General features: G+C 60.0%; 1 long non-coding RNA gene across 1 annotated transcript; it reads left to right on the forward strand.

Annotated features, from left to right (window-relative positions):
- Positions 1 to 4,919: 4,919 nt before the first annotated feature.
- LOC115658517 lies at positions 4,920 to 5,935 on the forward strand. Its single transcript, XR_004002318.1, has 3 exons — positions 4,920 to 4,953; positions 5,629 to 5,760; positions 5,895 to 5,935. It is a non-coding gene; the product is annotated as an uncharacterized LOC115658517 (long non-coding RNA).
- The last annotated feature ends 3,488 nt before the right edge of the window (positions 5,936 to 9,423 follow it).

Genomic DNA, 9,423 nt, shown 5'->3' on the forward strand with positions numbered 1-9,423 from the left:
AGCCAAATCCAGCCCCTCGGTTTATTTTCCAAAGGGCTGGTGACAAGTGGCTATGCAGTTAACTCTGCAGTTGGGTTGGCAGGGAGGACAGCTGTAGAGGTGAGTGTCTGTGAGACTGTACAGAATTACCCTGGCTTCTTGGCACAGGGTGCTAGAACCTACACCCAGTTTACACCAGCTGAGGTTCTGGCCCAGGGCAGTAAATAGCATATGGTGCAGAGGGAGCAAAAGCATGGATTCGAGACAGCCACATGGCCAGGCCATGACTCACTCTGCCACAGAAACAGATATTGGCTGGAGCGGGGATGAACAGCTCAGCCCATGGCAAGCCAGCGGGGTGTTGGGGGCAGCTGGGACCCCTCCAGAGGGGGAGGGAGGGGGCCTTCCCTCCAGAGCCCAGCACAGTACATGTGTTGCTTGGGGAGACCAGGTGGGAAGGATTCTTTGGGAAAGGGCAGCCCATGGTCCAGGTGAGACCCATGTCTATGTGCAGAGGAAGCAGTATCACCTGGGTAAAGGGACCCCGAATACCAACAGCACCTGGCTCCAGACAGGGGGGATCCACTCATCCCCCTGAGTCGTGCACCCCACCTCCCTTGCTATTTACTTCCCTGCTTCTCTCTGCTCCAGTCTCTCCAAGAACTGCCCTGGGAGGGCCTGGATCATGTGCTGCAGACATTCCTGGAACAGCACCTGACCCCCACCATGCTACTGCATCTGTTTCTGGTATGATCAGGAGGGGAGAGGGCGAGGGACCCATTTGCACTGGCCATCTGGGGATGGGCCGGCTGCTCAGGTTCTACCCAAACCACAAGAGGGAAGGCTCTAGTTGATCTCGGAGAGAGCTGAGCAGGCCTCCCAGCTGCTGTGAACTAGCCAGTCCCCACGGGGCATACACCCAACCCTGGGATCAAGCAAGACAATCCTAGTCTTGCTCCAGGGGGTGTCACTTTGGCCTCCTAAATTTGGGTTGGCACCCCTGTGCCCCTGAAGGAAACAGCCCTGAGACCCCACAGAATCAGTGGGGAGAATCCTCAAAGCCCCGAGCCCAAGACCCTCAGACCTGTCCCAACGCCCCCCAGACAGGAGAGGAGCACTGAGTTCCAGTGTTGGGATGCAGAGGAGAAGGGGCTAAATGCTCCATGTCCTCTCCCTGCTCGGGCGGGAAGCAGTTTCTGGGGGTTGCCCCGACATTGCTGCCACTCACACGGCTTTCTCCCTGCTCCCCAGCACTTGCAGCCATGGATCTGCTCGCCCCGGGCCCTGGAGAGGACACGAGCTGTGAGAGCCAGCGCCCGGCTCTTCATGTTTTATCGATTCAAGGCCATCACCGAGGTGAGCAGCGCAGACCCTTTTGCCCCTCCAGAGCACTCACGGGGAGGGAGGGGAGATGATACAGACAGAGCTGGACTCACCCCAACCCATGCCCTGATTTTCTGTTTGGTGGCCCATTAGGACCTGAAACCCATGGCAGAGCAGGGCTACATGGCCGGGCTGCTAACAAGCCAGGCCTTCGATGCTGAGGAGGCCACCCGATACTGGGCATCTCAGGCTCTCTACTGGCTCTTCACGCCTTGCAAAGGTAAGATGGAGTGCAAGCAGTCGCCACTTCTCAGCCTTTACAGCCCCAGCCGTTACCTAGTGAGCAGGGCTGCAGAGAGAACATGGCGCCTTCATCGCAGCCCTGACCTGGAGGGACAGAGCAGAAGTGGGTTGGTGCCTACCGGGCTAACCTGGCATTTGCCCTTCACCAGATGCCTGGGATCATATGGGACCTCCCCTGATCTCACCCCACCCCAACACACCTTCTACATCAGGGTGATAGGTGGGCAATTGGCCCAGGAGCCAGCTGAGAGCTCACCCCAGCTGCAGCCGGAGTCTGGCTCTTTGGCACCTCTGCCCTGGCTTCATGGGGAGGGGGAAGAATCTGGCCCGAGAGCTCTGCCTGAGTGCTGCTGGTTTCTTGTGCAGCCGTCATGTACAGCAAGACAGGGGCGGTGGTGACTGTGCTGAGCAAGGCGCAGAAGGATGCCAGCTGCAGAGAGAGCCCTGCCCATGTTGCTATGGTGAGTAAGAGAGACTGTAACTGGAGAGACAGACATGCACATTCCCCGAAGAGCAAACCCACCTCCCCGGGCCGCGGCTCGCTGCTCACACTCGGCCTGTGCCTTTCCCTGCAGCTCATCGCGGAACACCTGCAGTCACGTGACCTCATGCCCTTCAGCTTCACCCTGCTGGTGGGCCTGCTGGAGAAGGGGGAGTGTGCTGAGCAGCTGGCGGGCGTCATGGAGGCGGTGCTGAGACAGCAAAAATCAGAGCTACAGGGCCAAGTAATGGCTGGGCATTGGATATCTCGGGCAGCTCCATCTTTCCCCGTGCCTAGAATTCCTGGGACCTGAGGGAGGATGTGGAGGGGAGACATCTGTTCTCACCACCACTGATCAATGGGACCCATCCATGCCCTGTCTGCCGGGCGGACACTAGGCACGGCCCTGTAATCCTTTGCAAGCTTCGATCCCAGGAATCTGGCTTGCCTGGCTCAATCCCTGGGAAATGTGCCCTATTTCCAGACCCATCCCCCAGCTGGGGGAACAGAGCCTGCAGTGTCGTCCCCAGTGTCCACTGACTCTTTGCCCAGTGGACACAGATTGACGTAGGGCATGGAAATGCATCGCAGACACTTAGGTCCCACTCTGGTGCTGAAGCAGCCCAGGTGTGCTGTCACAAGGGGAGGTACAGCAGGGATATGCGGGGGGTGAGGTGTCACTGGGCAGCGGGATTGGGACTGTAGCAATGTGGATTCACCCCTGCGGTGCCTCCTGCTGGTCTCTGTCGGAAATTAGCTCTGCAGCTATTGGAGCGCCCTCTGCAGGCCAGTGATCTGCCTTACTTCTGGCCCTGTGTCCCTCCAAGGGACCCTTAGTGCTACGGAGCTGGATCACAGGTGGAGGTTTCAAAGTATCAAACCCAGAACCCCCCTCGGCTTGGTCACTCACTAGGAGAGTTTATCCACGGCCTCCACCAGGCCATATGACCGTTGACTTCTTTCTGAGCCTGACCAGCTCCTCCTGGCCTTTGCCTGCCAGCCACCCCTCTCAGCCCCTGCTTTGCTTCCACAGGTGCAGGATCTCCAAGCCGCTCTTTCCTACACACTGAGCCCACCCCGGGGGGGGCGGCTGAGTGATGGGACAAGAGACATCCTCCACCTACTGGCTAGGCAGCACACTAAGACTGCAGTCAACATCCTCCTGAAGATGCCCTGGCCTTACAAACAGTGAGTGCCGGCCCTTCGGAAAGGATAGAAAATCCCCCTCCAGCCTCCGAGCCCCCCTTAATGGGGTCACTCCACAGCACCATGGTTACATGCAGCACAGATCCTCCCTTTGCACACAGGACCCAAGGAACAGCCCTGCCCCAGCATGCGATCACCATTAGCCTCCCTGTCTCTTGGAGGGCTCCCTGTCCCTTGGAGGGCTTTAGAGCTATTCCTAGCACAGCTGTCACCCTCTCCCACTTCGTTCTGTGCACTGCTAACCAGTCCACCCCCTCCCGGTTCAGCTGTGCAATGGCTTGGCTGTCTGAAGGCCAGAACAATCTTCCAGGGCCCCTCATCACAACACAGATCAGGAAAGACCCCATGTGAGCAGGGTCACCCCCTCTGTCAGCATGGCCCCCCGCTCCCAGCAGGTCATCCCTCCAGGCTGAGGCAGGAGAGGGGCCAGCCTAACTGCATCGTTCCCCACAGATGCCCCTACACTGAGCATGTCCCACAGGGGCACCCCCTCCCCCCAGCTGGGAAATGCCCTCTCCCCCTGGAATCCCAGCCTGGTCCCTTCTCCATCCCCGCACACTTTTAGACACCTCATCCCACCCCTAGAGGCTGGTCTTCCCCGATTCACCATCCTGCCAAGTTCCCCAGGGCCAGCAGCGCTTTTCCTGCATCCTGCTCAGAGCCGACAAGCATAGAGCCCATTTTACAGCTATCTCTAAACCCCCCACCCCAGAGCCATGGCTTGGCCAGAAGTGGAGCCTTGTTCCTCCGGAACCCCCTGCCCTATGGGGAAGGAGCTCCTGTTCTCCTTGCCCGCAGCACCCACTCTCTGCCCCCCCAGCTCAGGTGATCCAGCCCATCACTTAACCTGAGCCCGCACCCCCCCAAGGGTGGGCACCTCCTCACACCAGCCCCCACCCTTGAGCCCGGAGTCACTGTTTCCCCCATGGGGGCTCTAACCCCAGCCCCTCTGGTTCCCATCAGGAGAAGGCAGCAAGGGAAGGAGGGGGCCCCCCAGCTGGGAGGAGTTAATCTGGCCACCTCTGCCCAGCCCTTGCTGTGACACAGCGCTTCCTGGCAGTGCCCAGGCAAGAGGGTATGAACCCCTTAGGACTGGCCAGGGCCTGAAGGGCCTTGAGGTCAGCCACCAGCAGGCTCAGCCTGCTGCTTCTGGTACGTCGCCCCTCAAAGGGCATCATCCCCAGTGTGTCCCAGGTTGGCCCATCCTCTGTGTTAATTCCTTACCTGCCGTCCCCCTGTCTGTCACAGCCACATCAAGGCCATCTGGAGGTTCCTGGGTGCAGACCCCATGCTAACAAGAGAGGTACTCCACATCCTGCTGTATGACAGCCCGGAGAAGGGCTGGGCTAACCCAGGACAGACCCAGGACAGGAACTGCCCCCAGCCAGCCCGGCTGCCCCCGGCAGTAAGTTCCCATCACTGGCATTCAGCCCCCTTTCCTGGCTCCATTCTGCACACAGCCACGGTCTTCTGACTGTATCTTTTCCCTTCCAGACCACATACGGCCTGTGGGAGCTGATCGGGGCCTTGGGGCAAGCGGACACCCTGGAGGGATGCGAGGACGACCTGTTCGCCTCTTGCTTCCTCGCCATCGCCAGCCCCCCGACACAACATCTCTCGGGAGTCCAGCAGAACCAGCCCAGTGACACCAGTCCACGCAGGTAATGTGTGGGGCTGATGGATCCCAGCACTCACGTAGTGTCTGTGCTAGCCCCTAGGAGGGGGAAGCTTCCTGCTTGGACCCTCATTGTCCAGGGACCTCCAACGCCTTTGGGGGACCGAGGGTTCAGATCAGTCAGGTTTCTTGTGCTGAGGAGCAGGCAGAGCTGCTCCCAGATACTCAGGGAGCCAGAGAGCTCCTCAGAGTGAGCAGCTCAGCAGGGTTATGAGGGAGCTGAACCGGGGGGCAGGGGGAGCAGAGCTGGGGAGCAGGGCAGAGCTGGCTGCTATCTCTATTTACTGTCTGCTTTGAAGGCTTTGGGACAGGCCGGGCCTGTCACTGAGCCACTTCATCCCTTTTCTGCCATGGGCCCTGGGGAGCAGGGCTCAGGACGGCAGGACATTCACGGGGGCACTGCCTGTACTTTTCTCCCCAGGGTCAGTTTCCTGGGGGGAGGGGCAATTTTCACATCTTTGAAGGAGAGCGAAGGTCACATCTGCAGACACCCCCCCACCTTGCCCTCACAGTTGCGGGGGGAGAACCAAAGGCAGAAGTGGGGCAGCATCTATTCCCATCCTGATCCTTTCAGTGCTGCAGCAAGGGAGTCCTACCCCTCAACCCCGCTCAGAGAGCAGGCATCCCCGCATCACCATCTCCTGCCTCCTTCTCTTCCCAGCATGGCCGTGCAGGCCCTGGCACGGGTGCTGCGCCTCAGGGGCAGTCAGCCAGCTGTGGAACTAATGGACCAGGAGCAAGGCTGGCAGCTGCTGGAGGAGGCCCAGCCCGAGGGGTTCACTCTTCTTAGCAGGTGAGGACAGAGGCTGGAGGAGTCACGTTCTCGCAGTGGGGCAGAGATGAGAGGGGGTGGCTGGGACCGGGCCGGATTCCGGCATGTGCAGGGTTGTCATGCACACATCAACACGAGCTCTCATTCTCTCCCAGAGCCATAGTGAGCCACCCAAACATGGCCCTGAAAAGCATCCCACAGCTTCTCCTTCCCAGCCTCCAGGCCAGCCAGGAGGGCGAACGCATGGCCTGCACCACCCTCTTCGCAGAGGTGAGCCTGGAGGACTAGGGGGGAGGGTTAACCAGGCCCAGAAGATGATGGAACAGGGGGCCAATAGCTGGTCAGCCAATGAAAGATGGTCCTGGTGGTGTATTGCTTGTAAATTAATCCCTCTGCTGGGGGATCTGTGGTGGGGTTTGGGAGCACCCCACTGGAACCAGAGGGAGCGCTCTGCCCTGCACATATCACTTCTGTTAAGCTCAGCTGAATCCAGCACCTCGTGAACAGCAGTCGGTATGGATCTAAGTCACCTCCTGGGTCCTGATCATACTCCCTTCCCCTTGCTCCTGCCGGGCTAGGACCCACTGGCCTCACCCAGCCCTCTCTGAGATCTCCTTTCCTTCCCTTTAGTTCCTCGGCAGCCCTCTGCTGATGGAAAATGAGCCCAAGGCCATGCGGAAGCAGGTGCTGAAGGCCATGCTGCAGCAGACGCAGGACAGCAACATCCACATTCATGGCAGAGCCCTGCATGGCCTCAAGAATGCAGTGATCGCGTTCCCGGACAAGGTGAGTCTGGAATGGCAGAATACTAGGCAGAGAGGGCTGGGTAGGAAGCTCCTGATTCCCCTTCTCCTCAGCCTATCGCTCCTATGGAGAGACTGGTCTGTAGGCTAACTTGACCGGACTGTGGTTACACTAAGGCTGACAGATCGTTGCTCACCGAGCGGTGTCCAACCCCTTCTCTGAAGGTCAGGAAGAAGCAAGAACAGATTCTGGCGAGCTTTGTCCACACCGTCGACCCCTGCGCCATTCTGGACGCGACGGAAGGGCTCTGCTGGATGCTGCGGGACCCCAAGGCGCCTCTGAAGGCGCATGTTGCCATCCCGCTGGCCATGCAGGCGAGAACATTCTTTGAAGATGTAAGTACCAAGCAGGGTAGGCCCCAGGGTGCTATAGGGCACCCCACGGGGGGGATGCTCAGGACCTGCCCTCACACAGAGGGGGCTCAGTGGCCGATGCAGGCACATTCCTGGATTTGTGGGGCAGCTCAGCTCCTCTGCCAGGGGAGGCAGGGATAGAATCATTCTTGGGCTCTGGGCCCACAATTGTTCGGCAGCCCTGGGGCCCAGCAGGAAGGAGAGGAGTTTGCAGAGAATTGTCCTGTCGTTTGAACTAGCTGAAACCTCTCCAGGCTCTGCAGCTGCCAGGCTGATTCCCAAAGCATGTAAGGGCCTGAGCCTGTTCCCCCTAACCACCCTGAACCCCCTGTCTGCAGGAGAACAGCGGCCTGAGGCGAGCCTCCATAGAGGTCTTTGGCCGCCTCAGCAAATTTGTTTCCAAGAGGTCATCCCTCTTTGGGGCTGAGGTGGAGAAGAGCATGGGGACGCTGCTTATCCACCTTCAGGACGGGGACCCCCAGGTGGCCCAGGTGAGTGCAGCTGAGGGCTCATACGGGCAGGGGTGGCTACTGGGGGCATTCTAACAACATGGCAAGGGTAGTGCAAACTCCCTCCTCCCAGCCCCAGATCTCTTCAGTGCTGCCCTGTGGCACCCAGGACCCCCCACTAATCCAACCCTCTCCCACCCCTCACAGAGCTCTGCCAGCCCTCAGAGTGTAGCTGTGGGGTAGATCTGTGAGGTTTCCTTCTCCTCCTCCATTCCCCACAGGCACCTCCAGCCTCCCTGCCCAACCAGCCTCTCCGAGGCTGTGGCTCTATTTTACAGGCTGCCCTGTTTAGTGGCCAGGCCCAGGTCTATCTCTGGCCCCTAGCAAGTGAACTAACCCAAGTAGGGCCTCAGGGAAGGGCAGGTCGCAGAGGCCGAATGGGTCTCCATTGCTGCTGCCCTGCCCTCACCTGTGTGCTAGCTCCTGCCTGGGAATGACCAGCCTCCTGCAGCAATCTCCCCTCCACCGAGTAGCAGCCCCCAGTAGTGCCTGGGATTGCGGGGAGGCCAAGTACGTTGGTCACCGGGCAGTGCTGTTAACCACCCAACAGGGACCCCAGGGAATAGCCCCTTCCCAGCTCCAGGAGTGTCCCTTTCCGGCCTCAGCACTCGGGCTTGGCTCCCCTCAACCCAGCCAAGCTGGAGATGCGGGCTGTGGGGGCCTGGGGAACAACCATCAGGCCAGAGGAGGTTCTGCAAAGAGCTGTCTCCTTGCTGCTGTGGCACAGCGGAGTCTCCCCAAGCCATGCAGAGCCTGCGAGTTGGCAGCCCGTTGTGTTCAGGGAAACTCATCCAGCTCCCTTCTTGTCCTCTCCGGCAGGCGTGCAGGGTGGCATTGCTGCACTGCACACCCTTCCTGAGCTACCAGCCCCTGCGCACGCTCGTGCGGAGCCAGCTGGCCGAGGGAGCAGCCCCCGCCATCCCCACCTTCCTGAGTGAAGCCTGCAGGATCCTGGTGAGTGAGCTCTGGGGCATGGGCGCTGCAGGACTAGGGAGTGGGAGGACCTAGGCACAGAGGATTTCCCTGCTCCAGGCCAGGCCGACTCTCACTTTTTGCCTCCCCAAGCAAAAAAAAGAGCGACGCCCCACCGACCCCCACCCAAGCGCCGCACCACGCCCCTGAAACAAAAACAACAACAAAAAAATCCTCCCCCGCTGAACCAAAAAACCAAAAAAACCTGACCACCCCCTGCTCACCCCAAGAATGGTCACCCCTTACAAGGTGCCGCCCCAAGCACATGCTTGGTCGACTGGTGCCTGGAGCCGGCCCTGGCTCCAGGGAGCCCCCCATTGACTCAGCCCCATCCCCCGCCCTTGCGGATGGCTCCCCTACAAGTCAGCTCTGTCCCATGGGAGGAGTCAAGGGGAAGAGGGCTCTGGCAGCCAGGGGTTCCTCACCTCCCTAGCAGGCAGCTCCCCTCAGCCTAGGGAGGATGTGTGGCTTGGGACTAACTGGGTTCTTGGCTTCCCAGCTCCAGGACTGCCCAGGGAGGCTGAGCAAGAAGGCTGCCCTGAGAGCAGCAGCTGCCCAGCAGCTGATAGGTAAGAAAAGAGCTGGAGCTCTACTTCCTATTATCCCTGCCTGCCCATGAGCCCAGGGCCCAGTGCCACATGCACACTGCAAACAGGGGGAGGGGCTGGCCGCCTCTGCCTGCACACAAACACACCCACCTCCCCCCACACACACCTTCCCACCTCCCTGGGATAAAGCGGGAACCAAGACTCCCTGCAGCCAGATGGCCAGAGGGTCTCTCTGTCCTGGCCCTGGCCAACCCCAGCACCTGCAGCAGGAGCAGGCCCAAGGGAGAGATCCTCCCTACAAAGGTCTCACCCTGGTCCCCATCCCACCACCCCCGAGGCACTGGCCCCAGCCTGGTCCCCCTGCAGCCTGTACAGGGAGGGCAGAGTTTCACAGGAAGCTCCAGGCCTACCCACCCCAGCTACCACCAGCCATGAAGGCAAAGAGTCAGGGCAGCAGCTCTGCCACACTGTGCTTCATGCCAACTCCCAGTGGGTCTT

The sequence above is a fragment of the Gopherus evgoodei genome, chromosome 10 (assembly GCF_007399415.2).
Source record: "Gopherus evgoodei ecotype Sinaloan lineage chromosome 10, rGopEvg1_v1.p, whole genome shotgun sequence".
Taxonomy (NCBI): Eukaryota; Metazoa; Chordata; order Testudines; family Testudinidae; genus Gopherus; species Gopherus evgoodei.